The 12,879-nt window shown below is 46.4% G+C and overlaps 1 long non-coding RNA gene across 2 annotated transcripts; it reads right to left on the bottom strand.

Annotated features, from left to right (window-relative positions):
- Nucleotides 1-10,090: 10,090 nt before the first annotated feature.
- Nucleotides 10,091-12,639, bottom strand: LOC136545126 (uncharacterized). 2 transcript variants are annotated; one of them, XR_010780924.1, is made up of 5 exons: nucleotides 12,017-12,639; nucleotides 11,873-11,922; nucleotides 10,973-11,087; nucleotides 10,702-10,814; nucleotides 10,091-10,548 (listed from the first exon to the last, which is right to left on the bottom strand). It is a non-coding gene; the product is annotated as an uncharacterized lncRNA (long non-coding RNA). The 2 variants fall into 2 exon arrangements; XR_010780923.1 differs by having other exon boundaries at nucleotides 10,091-10,814.
- Nucleotides 12,640-12,879: the final 240 nt, after the last annotated feature.

Below are 12,879 nucleotides of genomic sequence, written 5' to 3'. Positions count from 1 at the left end.
GGCGCACCGCGCGCCCAGTCCGCTCGCCCCCGGCCGAACAATATAAAACACTTGTAATATGTGTGTGGAACACATGAAACATCCCAAATTACGACTTGCAACATGAAACCACTTGTTGCAACATAAAATTGAAACAACTGAAACATTTGAAACATACTATTGCAACATATGTGTGAAACATATGCAATATCCAGATAAAAACTCTTGCAACATACGTCAGAAAGCAGATAAAACATTTTGAACAAACGCTTGCAACATGCTTCTAAAACACTTGCAACATATACAATATGTGTAACATCTCTCAATCTACTTTTACAACATCAAAATAAAACAATTGCAACATACATCTGAAAACACTTAAAACATACATATGCAACATAAGGGAGGGAAAAGGCCGGGGCAGCAACCGAGAAATCAAGCTTTGAACAACACCATGCCAAGCGTCGTGGATCTGCGTCGGCATGAGGCAGCCGGAACATGCCTGGTGACTCGCGGGAGTGGCAGACGGGTACCACTATGGAGCTACCCCGGACCTAGCGGAGCACGACCTTGTCGAGGTCGTTGACGCCCTTGCAGTGCCTGATGGGCACCGCCTCCTGCGTCTCCTCGCCAGCCGGTGGCGACGACGCCAAGGCCGACATGCTATCCTTCCGCCAGCCCGAGCTGTAGCGAGTACCGCACGCCGAGGCCGAGCAGAGCGGAGCAGTGGAGCTCGAGGGAGGGAGAGGAAGCAGAAGTGGGGAGAGGTAGGCCGGAGGATGGCCTGGCTCGAGGTCGGTTTGCGGAATTTCTAGACAGTGCCCCTGTTGTAACACCCCTGGTGTTACGATCTGGTTTAGCACCGAGATTTAGACCTAAGGGGATTTACCGAAACGATTTTCTCGGATTTTAAAATTTTAACTTTTGTTTAAAAGTGTCATTTTGGTGAATTATATTGAACAACGGGTTAATTCGTTCCTAGATGTTTTGTTTCTACAAGTTAGTATGACGTATGGACGAGTGTATGAAATGCGTAGTGGTTGAGATTAATTCAGTTTGGGCATATTAAAAATTATGGCAAAAGCGCTAAAGGTTGTTAGTTCTAGCTAGCTAAATTATTATTCTCTCTACGTCGGAAACGATAGTAGACAATGCTATTTTGGCATCCGATTTCCAACAAAAATGGTTAAGCACTAGAGCTATGTTTTTGCACGATTGGTTGCATCAAGAGGTGTACTTGAACACGGTGTAGGTTGTGGTTGGTATAGAAGTCGCGAGGCTCTTGTAAAATTTTCCCATTTTTGCTTTGAACATGCTAACCATGTTAGTGGCTGAAAGCTCTAGTTTTGTTTTGGTTAATTGATGAAACCCTAAGTGCTAACCTAGTTTATCAAGATGATTATGAGATAGGTAGCACTACTCCAAGTGATGAAGCAATGGCGAAGATCATGACAATGGTGATGGCATGGTGATGGTCAAATGCTTAAACTTGGAAAAGAAGAAAGAGAAAAACAAAAGGCTCAAGGCAAAGGTATAAAATGTAGGAGCCATTTTATTTTAGTGATCAAGACACTTAGTGAGTGTGATCACATTTAGGATAGATAGCCGTACGTACTATTAAGAGGAATGAAACTCGTATCAAAATGCGGTTATCAAAGTGCCACTAGATGCTCTAATTTATTGCATATGCATTTAGGATCTAGTGGAGTGCTAACACCCTTGAAATTTTTTGTGAAAATATGCTAACACATGTGCACAAGGTGATACACTTGGTGGTTAGCACATTTAAGCAAGGGTGAAGAAGACAGAGGAGATGCCAGCGTCGATCAAGTAACCGGACGCTGGATCTGAATGCACCGGACGCTGACTGCCTGCGTCCGGTCATGCTGACTTGGCGGTACAGTAGCTAGGGTATACCACCGGACGCTGGGCTGTGTCCGGTCAAGGTGGACCGGACGCGTCCGGTCGAGGAAAATGAATTTGGACCCTTACTGTACTCGACCGGACGCTGAGGCTCCAACGTCCGGTCAGTTTAGCCGGAGCGTCCGTCAGCACTTAGCCGTTGTGATCTGACGGTTCAGTTTTAACTCAGAGTGACACGTGGCATAAATCAGTGGACCGGACGCTGAGTCCAGGGTCCGGTCAGTATGACCAGAGCGTCCGGTCAGAGCATGTTTTGCCCAGTGAAGGGGTATAACGGCTCTATTCTATGGGGGGCTCTATTTAAGCCCCATGGCCGGTTGTAGCTCCAACTCTTGCATATTTTTATTGACATAGCAACCTTATGAGCTTAGCCAAAGCCCTCCCACTCATCTCCATCGTTGATCCATCATCATTGTGAGATTGGGAGAGAATCCAAGTGCATTGCTTGAGTGATTGCATCTAGAGACACTTGGTATTCGTGTTGCGCTGCGGATTTCGCTTGTTACTCTTGGTGGTTGCCACCACCTAGACGGTTGGAGCAGCGGTGGAGGATTGACACGAGTTGGTGATTGTTCGTGGTCGTCTCCGGTGATTGTGAGGGGAGTTGTACCTTCCCCGGCGGAGTGCCGAAAGGTAACTCTAGTAAATTGCTCGTGTCATTGAGTTACCTCACTTATGGGCCGGTTCTTGCGGTGTCCTATCGTGTGGACGAGGTTTGTGAAACACCTCTTAGCCGCCGAACCACCAAGTGTTGGTTGACACAACGGGGACGTAGCGTATTGGCAAGCACGTGAACCTCATGAGAAAATCGATTGTCTCTTGTCTTTGGCATTCTCTCGGTGATTGGCTATATATTCATCTTGTGATTGGTTCATCCCCTACACGGCGGTATAATCACCCCACTCACCTATTTACATTCTTGTAAACTAGTTGATACAAGCTCTTTAGTGTAATTAGAATTGAGAGCTTGCTTTATCTTTTACATTCATCTAGTTGAGTTCTTTAGAGTAGCAAGATTGAGAGCTCTTAGTGAGTAGTTACATAGCAAGTTTGGGTGCCTTAGTAATCATTGCAACTAGAATTATTGGATAGGTGGCTTGCAACCCTTGTAGAGCTAGAGCAAGTTTGCATTACGCTATTTGTCATACTAATCAAATTGCTCTAGTTGATTTGTAGATTTTTAAATAGGCTATTCACCCCCCTCTAGCCATATTAGGACCTTTCAGTGGCGCTCTATCCATGAACCAGCGTTCTGCGTGACTAGTCTATCTTGGCGCCTCTCTTCCCTTCTCATTGATTCCATGTTACCGTTCCTCTCGTCGCGTCATGGTGCGTCGGTCCCGCGTGGCGACTTGGTGTGCGCCGCTGTTCCGCTGCAGTCAAGACCATTCCTCCAAGTTCGAGTCATCCTGTCTATGCGCTTGTGTGATAACGGTGGTGCGTCCCCCCTGCTCTGAATCAGACATCCAATTTATTTTGCGTCGCGCCGTGTTGTCGAGTCGTTGTTTGCCCTTTCTTTTCTCTGCTTGCCTGCCTTTGCTTATCCCTTCTCTGCTGGACACTGATGCTGTACTAGACGAGCACAGTAGGCCATGTGACCATGCTCTGTCGTGTCCTTGTTCTAGAGTGCGCTAATGCAGGATGACCGAGCTCGCTCCTTGAACTGATCCATCGCGCAGGGGCGTTAGAAAGTGAGCACATGGCTCTGCTCCCCTCCTTGTCGTGTCCACTCCCATTCTTGTGCACGCACAGGCGCACCTCTGCCGGCCACGCTACGCCTCTGCATCCATGCTCTAGCGCGCGTACGACGGTTCCCTCCCTCGCGCTGCTTCCCCTCTCCTTCTTTTTCTGCTGTCGCACGCCACCGGTGTTCCCCGCTCCCTGCTGCCTCGCGCGAGCACCCGCCCTGACTGCGCCTTCGTTGCTCGGCCACCGTGCGCGTGTGTGTCCTCGATCCCACACTGGACCGTAGCTCTCAGCGCGCCCGCTCCGTCGTCCATGGCCACGCCGCCACCGTCCTTGCTGCTGATGCCGCCACATGGCTCGAGCTCGGCCAACGCTGTTCCACCGTGCTGCCTCTCCGCGCTCGGACGCTGGCACCATTTACCTCTGCCTCGCTCTCTGTCGTGCCCCATGCATGCTCGCCTCACGCCCGCATCGCCTGGAGCCACCCGGCCAGCGCCGCATGCCGTGGTCGCCGTGCCGCGTCTACCACCGTCCACGTCGGTACAGCTTCGCCGCCATGGCTGCTTGCCTCGAGCCGCGTGTAGGTCCGCCTTGAATCCTCTCCTCCATGTGCAGCACTGGCATCCCCTCCTCTTCCTCCCTACGCCGCGTTCCCATCTGGCCACGCCCGTGGCCCGCTGCTCCACAGCGCTCCTCCTCCAATCGCGACAAGGCTATGCCTACCGCCGTGCGCGTTGCGCACCCGAGTTCCGTGGACCCACGCCGCTCCACCTCTGTGCCGGGCCATCAAGCCCCGCCATGGTTCGCGCCCCTTCCACGCTCCTTCCCTGGCCCCGCTGCGCCCCGCAGCGCTATTGCCACCGTAGCCGCTGTGCTCGCCACCATGGCTTGCGCAGGTGGGCTGCTGGGGCCGGCTCAGGTCTTGCCGCAGCCAGCCCATGGTTGTGCAGGCTCCCATGCCCCTCTCCGGTGGGTTTCCACCGCTGTCGTGCCTTCCTCGATCGGGATTGACCATCGGCCGGACCTCCTCTGCTCCGTGCTCTGCTTCTAGGGAAGGAAGGAAGGTGAGAACGTGTAATTAGAAGCTTTTCGGGGTTCTAGGTGCAATAACGTGACTCACATGAACAGTGTATATTGGACTATGGATCAGTTTAAGGTAAAATGTAGGGTCGTTTTTTGTAAAAATCGCCAGGCCAGTGTGGATAGGCCGCGCGCTGGGCCGGTCTGTGGCCGGGCGCTGGGCCGACCTTGTGTCGCCCCGCCTGGGCCGGACTGGTGTGACCTGCGCTGGGCCGCATGTGCGCACTATGCTCTGGGCCACCACACACCCATCCGTGCTGGGCTACTGGGCCAGTTTAGTTGCCGCCGGCCCTTTTTCATTTTGAGGTATTTTCTAATTTAATGCTGAAGCAAACTTGTAAAATCAATATAAAATTGTGTAGGTATCCAAAAATGACGAAACTAATTTTGTTGAGTTTCTAAAATCATGATATATCTAATAGTGCATTTTGTTCGCATAGGTTCAGTATGTTTTTATGGTTGCTCTAATTATTTTAACATGCATAATATTGTTAAAAGGTGAACTTGTAGGAATTGTTGTGATAAATTGGTAATAGTGTTGGATCTAAAATTTTTACAGTAGGTTTCTAGCTATATTAGGTACTCACTATAATTTTTGTAGCATAATTATAATTAGTTTGCTAGAGTAGATAATGATGCCCTATTTCGAATAGAGATTAAATCGATAGAACATAATAACGAAACAACTTGAGTTTATATAACTAAAATAATTGTTGGGCAATAACGTCTTATTCGACAACATGGATATGTAGCCTAAGTACGGCCATCGTTAGAACTAGCTCGTTAACTTGAGAGGCGTAAATCGTATTTTTGCAAGTTACGATTGCAGTCGATTAATTACGTCTTTGTATTGCATCGCATTGCATATCATATAGGTACGATGATGGATCAACGGATCAAGTGAAGGATGAGTGGGAATCTGAAGATGGTGTAATGGTGTTCTCTCTAGGAGATGATGCAATGAGCTTTCTATTCAGATGATGGTGGATGATCTGAAGATGCAAATACTAACTTTTGGTTATATTTTACCCAGGCAAGTCCCGGTGCATAACCCCTACTTTTCTGCACTTTAAATTATATTTGTGCATTAAGTTTTAAGGAGTTGAATCAAACCCACTTGCATATATATATCTTTATCCTAAGAGTCTTACTAGTATGATAGGATCATGTAGAGTGCTATGCTACAAGACTTCGATAGAAGTCAAGTGATCGCCTGTCACTCGCGAGAGATAGGAAATTTATTACTGTATTATTATCACTTGGAAAATATAAATGGTGACCGGGCAGGGATATTGGTGGGTGTAAGAGGTTGTATCCTGCGGCCAACGGGACATAGCTTGGTTACATTGTGTTCCTTGTCTGTGTTGGTTAAGGACCAGTCGTTGCATAAGACTCTAGGTAAGTCACAAACTTGTTATCCCGAGCACATGCTTGGGTATAGGTGCTTGAAAGACTTGTTACTCTCTTGTCATGGGTTTCAGCTCTTTCCGGACCGACTATTAGGGTGGTTTTTGGGTTAGGAGGTCCTTGCACCGTACTGAGTCCGGGACTTAGGGACGGGGGCTTGGAGTCCCAGTTTGGACGGGGAATTGGACCCCGTGACAGGAGGGTAGTGGGTTGGTCCTGCTTATGCCCGGGGTACAAGTGGGGCATGTGTTTTCAGGGTACCCAGCTGGGGGTATTGATTCGTGAATCGCCGGCGTTCCGGTACAACTTGTCTACGGTCTAGCACCGTAGTAAGAACTGAAAGATGAAAGATGGAAAAAGGAAATCTGATTGCTTACCACCTACTTGAAAGTAGCATAGGTGCTTACATAGAATGGTTAGTTAATGAGCTAATGCACTGCTAATAAAAATTGAATATAAGGACGCACACTTAGTAATGCTTTCTACAGATGCAATAAACCCACAAGCCAGATAACCTTGCATATTCTTGGAGTCTTTTCTTTTCTCCTGTCAGTTAAGTCTTGCTGAGTATAATTGAGTACTCAGGGTTTTATTTCCCCCTGTTGCAGGTGATAGGTGGATGCTTGAGCTGACCCTTATGTGTGGATTCCTCCTAGTAGGTTCAGAGAGGATTTCCTTTACGCTGCGATCATAATCTTTAACTATAACTCTCACTAAACGTTTTTATAAAAAGAAGTGTTATAATCTGTTGTCATAGTTCATATATCAATATTTCATCACGTCATAAATAGATGTTTAATTCCGTTGTAACTCTGTTCACATGTTTATATTCCGCTGTTCAATTAAATTGTTCATAACTCTGATAATATGATTATATTCCGCTGTCATAACAATAAATATTATACTCTGATGTTGTATTAAAAGTGATGCAAGAAATGATTAATAATGTTGTAAGCTTTATTCTCTCATTTGTGATCCTGATGGAAAAATGTGGATTTTCAGGTTCTTCCTTGGGGTGTGCCCGACGGAACTACGTAATTTGGTGTCCTCCCTTGAGTACTTAGTGTCTAATGAAAGACAAGTACTTCTGGGAGACATTAGATTAGGCGGTTCTACCATACCTGTGCGTGCGTGTTGGGTTTTTGAGAGAGAGCAGACAAGGATGAGCCGCATCCGGATGGGACGGACGCCTATGGGCCAGCATTATCGTACATGGAAGGCTTTTCAAGGCTAAGGCTGGGCCATGAGACCGTTTTATGGGTTGCGGAATTTGTGGGCCGTGTTCTGGCCCACGCGACGTACAGTAGAGTCCTTCGAAATTCCAGCGCCGACTAAGGAATGGAACCAACCACCGAAAGCCCTAGCCACCCGTGGCGCGCGCGTGGTACCTACCGTCGTCCCCTCCTCCTTCGACAACGACGACCCCGCACCACCCGAGCGGCGCCATATGCCTGCCATGGCGCTGCGCTATCTCTCCAGGGCGGTCAACACCCCGCTGCTCTTCGGCTGCTGGCTCCAGGACCCCGCGTGGAACCGTCGTCATCGGCGCCCCTCTAGGCGCCCTTGAGACCCCTCGCCTCCCGCTCCTCTCAGGTACTTCTTCCTCCTCTTCTTCATGTCTTCGTATTATATACAATCACCTGGTAGTGCTTTTATATCTCAGCTGCATTTTGTCTCGATCTCTATCCTAGGTTGGACCTGGACACAACAATGCTGTTCCTAATGAGGCTGCCACGAAGGCGGCGACGACGAAGAAGAAGAAAACTTGTCGGACATCCACAGGAAAGCAGCAGGCAACTGAAAAAGTGGTTGGTAGGAAGATGAAGAAAATCAATAGGTCGTTGACAGGAAACGAACAAGTCATACAAAGGGAGACAGTTGGAGCAGCTCACTGGTAGAGAAACTAGTTCTGGTCCCGATTTCCAACCCCCTTTAGCTCCTGTTTGGTCACGATTTTTAGTCCCGGTTCCTATAACCGGGACTAGAGGTGTTTCTTGGGTGAAAAAAATGTATGATTATGGAGATTCAAACCCAAGACCTTCCAGTTCAGTTCTTGCGCATGTTACCATCTCACCTCCCATCACACATCTAACTTAGATGAGATACACTTTCCTTTTAAATTCACTCTGTAGACACCTTTAGCCCGGTTTTGAGACACAAACCGGGACTAAAGGCACCTTTAGTCTGGGTTTGTGTCTCAAACCGGGATTAAAAGTCACACTTTTAGTCTGGGTTCGTGTATTAAACCGGGACTAAAGCTTCTCGCACTGACACGCCTCTAACATGCCTCGGTAACTGTTACAACCGAGACTAAAGGGTGAAATTAGTCCCAGTTCATATTACAAACCGAGACCGAAGGTCCAATCCTCCTTTAGTCACGTTGGCAATTTTGAAATCGGAACTAAATACTTTTTGGCCACGGATGAAAGGTTGTGAGGCTACTAGCAAGACGGAAAACAATATGGCGGGAAACAATGAACAAGCCACAAGGAAAAGAGGAAGTTGAAGAGGCTAGTGAGATGGAGATGGAGAAGACAAGAATCGCAGGAGAGGAGATACTCGAGGTGGCTAGTAATGATAAGCCGGAGAAGAAAACTGATGGTTTGTCATTCATGGTAGAGGAACAAGTCACAGGAAAGGGGATAGTTCAAGTGGCTCGTGAGACGACGGAGAGCGAAACTGATGAATCCGACTCTGACGTGGGAGAGGAAGAGGAACTCATGACAGATGAGGAATTTGAACGAGTATTCGCTGAAGTTAACGAATTGTTAGCTTACACAACAAGGTATGATTCATGCATGCACCGAGCTAGCTATATACATTATATAAATCTCAGATAAAACCAACGAGTAACTAATAGTGTCCTAACAACAGTAAGATACATTGTTGATGCGCTATAGTCTGTCTTTTAATTTGACAGAGATGCCATCTACGATAGGTTTTCTCTTGACAGAGAGTTCCTCATGGTGAGATTGAGCAAGAAGAAGCCCAACCTGAAACTCTGCTGAACTTCCAGTTGGGACTTGTGAGTATCAGATAAAGGTACACGTTACCCCATATTCCTTTTATTTTTTTAAGGAACAACACATGTGCAGTTTTAACGCTTTAGATCGGCATCCATTTTTTGTCAATAAAGCATGGTTAGTGGCTTAAAAAGTATATTGATGTGTAATTTCTTATTAAAAAGGTTAACCTGCAGTCAGTTTCTTTCTCAATTATATTCTCAAGGATTTTGGTTTACGCGCTTTACTTTGAACAAGGCTGGTCAGTAGGAGTAGAGTTTCTAAGCTCTATGCAGCTCTCACAATCTCAAGGTTGTTTCGTGCAGGAAGCAATGCAATGGCTGTGTGATCATGGCCACATGGATTTGTGCTATGCTGCTCTGTTTAGATCCCCTCTCCAGAATTTCATTCTGCCAAGCGATTTCCTAGCACAAATAACTCCAAGGATCCCTTCCGCTTTTCAGGTTTCATACTTTCATAATGACACATGGATTTGTCGTTCGGAAAGCTCTGTTTGCCAGGAAAAATGTCTGCGCAGGCTTACTTCTATGTAATATTATGCATATATAGAGCTCTTTTCTGCATTTTGATGGTTCTTGAACTAAATGGTTTCACATCCACTACACTTTTTTTTTTTAAAAAAACGATCCAAGAACACCGTGGAACAGCTCCAGTGCTCTAACAGGCAGGGACAAGAGGTGTTTCCGTATTTGGCTTAGGTTAGCTATGGTGTTTGGATAGTGTGTCGATTAACTAATTTCGGTGCAAATAACTTTTATTGTTTTGGCAAAAACACTGTTTAACCAGCTCATACAGATCAACTGTAGGTAGAGCATATCCAACCATACAAAAAAATCCAAAAAAACTAATTTCGCGATCTTTGGAATAAATATCGGAACCAACAACTATGTGTTTTATGCAGTTTTAACATATGAATTTTTTTACACCATAAAATTAAGATCCAACAGCCTCTATTCTTCTTCTACCTCCAGCTTTCTTCTACCTCCAGACAATCACAAATCACAAGATCATAAATCCACATATCCACATATCACAAGAAACAATTTTTTTCTATGGAAGAACAAATCACAAATTGTAGAGAAAGAGGTATCTCGAGCCGGACACACGAGGTGTCAGGCGTCTCCACACACGAGGCATCAGGCGTCAGGCTTCTACCTCCAGCTTTCTTTTGTGCACTAGAAATACGGGCGCGGCATTGCCGCGCTCCTCCTTGGAGAGGGCCAGCCTATGCATCTAGATTAATCACTGGTTGAATCTTACTAAATTATGCTGAAAAATAGATGAACACCAGATTCTAGAGGTCAGAGGGCCACAATTAATCATGTTATGTTTCACGAACCTTTACCATTTTGTAAATGGCATTCCAATTATCCAATATGCCAATATCCATGGTCAAAATATGCTTCTCGTAATCAAGACAGAGCTGAGCACTACAGCTGCTCCTTGGATTCTGTCATAAAAATATTAAGACCTCCACGCTGATCAGGATGATGATAATCCATTCTAGAGAATCAAGCTTCTTGTTCAAAATACATGCAGTAAAACATTCCTAACAGAAAATCATTCGACCATGGAATGTTCTACATCACAGTATTAGTCTTACCTCAACAAATTTCAACCTAAAATCAAGGTTTTCAGATCTTTGTGTTAGCCTGTATTCATCTCAAAGGTACTCCAAATTTGAGTGTAGTTTTATTTTTCCATGATATATCTAACCTGGAAATCACAAGGTTGTAGCAAAAAGAAATAACACGTACAAATTAGCAAGGTGGAAAATTAAAAATTCGAAAGACAGATTAGAAGATAATCTTTTTCTCTCATGATCTGTATATATCCTGTACTGCAAAACTGGGGATCAATTAAACCAATATTACCTTGTTTTGAGATATGTGATTAGAATCTATGGAATCCCAAGCTTGTCATAAAATTTGCCTGTACAAAGATGATTGGCACACCCAGTTGTCTCTGCCTGATGCTCTCTTCCAAATCCTAGGAGAAATTCCCACAAGCATTCATGAATGACAATAAGATCAAATTAATTTCTGAACATACTAGGAGACATATGCAATCTTAGGAGAAATGCAATTTTCTTCTTCCCTAATTCAATACAATGTAAGATGAATACTTGTGGGAATTTGTAGACAATACACATCAGGAGATATAAATGGATACATTATATGATTCTCTCACTGCGAATGGAATAGGCGTGTGAAGCAAAACCTCAATGTTAAAGACAGATCAGTTCAACGCAAATAAACGGCACCTAATGTTACATCTGAGATGAGGAAGGCTAACTATGGACTCGATTTGTAACTTTTGAAAAATCGAGCAGGAGCAGGAGCAGCAGCAGGAGCAGTAGGAGCAGTAGGAGCAGCAGCAGCAGCAATGGTAGGAGTGGTGGTAGTGGTAGTAGTAGTAGTAGTAGAATCTTGGTAAATCTTGACAAAATGTTCAGCGCTAAATTTCTACCACGTATCTTAATTGGTATTATATCCAGAATATTTGAAGAGGTAAAACTAATTGATTTTTTTTTTGTTCAACATCAGCTCCATGTGAATAAAATGAAATGTAAAACTTACATGTTTGAGACTATTCAGCCTGGTTCTATATTCATCAAACGGTTCTATTTCTGCAAACAATTGCTCAAGCTCCAAATCGAGGGTAATAAAACTGAGATGTAAAATATTACAGATTTGGGACTATTCTCAGCCTGGTTAGAATACTAAAGAAATGTGTCTTGGATCAACTTTAATATTATAGTGGTAGAACGGTACCTGTACATACTTAAATTGCAGTCATTCACTTTGTGATAGCTCCGTACAATCTGCAAAAACATTATTTAAGTTGTTATAAACACGTCAACCAAGATTGAAGGAAAACAGAAATATGATACGATGGATATAATGATGCAAACAAACCTTTTGAGATTTCAAACAAATGATGTGACCCAATAATCATACGGGCATCATCTCGTCATGGTCTACTGCATCTATTGTGGCTTGAACCGCTTGGAGCTCCAGGCTAAGCATCAGCTCCATGGCCGTGCTCCCGTGCCTGCTGCTAGACCGAGCCTTTTCACACTCTTCAACTATCTGGAGTTCTCATGGGCAATTCATCGAGCACACGATGTGCAGACACTACTCAGGACCAGGGAGTCCACTGCTTGTTCCCCTCCTCGTACCAATCCCCTAAAGACAGAGTGGAAGGGCCTGCCTGCTCGGGCGAGCATCGTGCAAGCGGGAGAACGCGGCTGCGTCGCTGGGCGAATTGAGTAGCGGATGTGGCAGTGGCCGCGCAGCAGAGATGGAGAACTCCCGTCACTATACTGCAGTAGCCCGTTGCTCATACTGCTGGGCCTGGCCAGGATCTGAGCACGCCATTGCCTAGACTTTTGCTTCTTCTTCGACGGCCATAGAGGCAGGCAGCAAAAGGAGAGGAGCAGGAAGGTGATGTGTCTACATTGGGGATATGGGAGAGAGCTATAGGGTGGAGCTCCACGGCAACAGTCGCTTCCGCCTGGCCGAGCGCTCCACCGACGGGGTCGCCGCACCGGGGTCGCCGTGGGGGTGGGGGGGGGGGGGGGGGGGGGGGGGGGGCGCTGCCGTGGCTGCAGCGCTCGAGCTTCACGCCCGCGCCGGGGTGGCCGCAGCCACCGTGCTTGCGCTCGCCGCCCGCTCCAGGATGGCCGGAGCCGCCACGCGCGCAACGCCGGTCGCGCCGGGGTCGCAGGGGCCGCTGGGGCTTCCGCCCGCGCCGGGATGTCCGAGACCGGAGAGGCCGG

Source organism: Miscanthus floridulus, chromosome 3, assembly GCF_019320115.1.
Source record: "Miscanthus floridulus cultivar M001 chromosome 3, ASM1932011v1, whole genome shotgun sequence".
Lineage (NCBI taxonomy): Eukaryota > Viridiplantae > Streptophyta > Magnoliopsida > Poales > Poaceae > Miscanthus > Miscanthus floridulus.
Note: the sequence above shows the minus strand (reverse complement) of the source record. Positions and strands in the feature narration are given on the sequence as shown.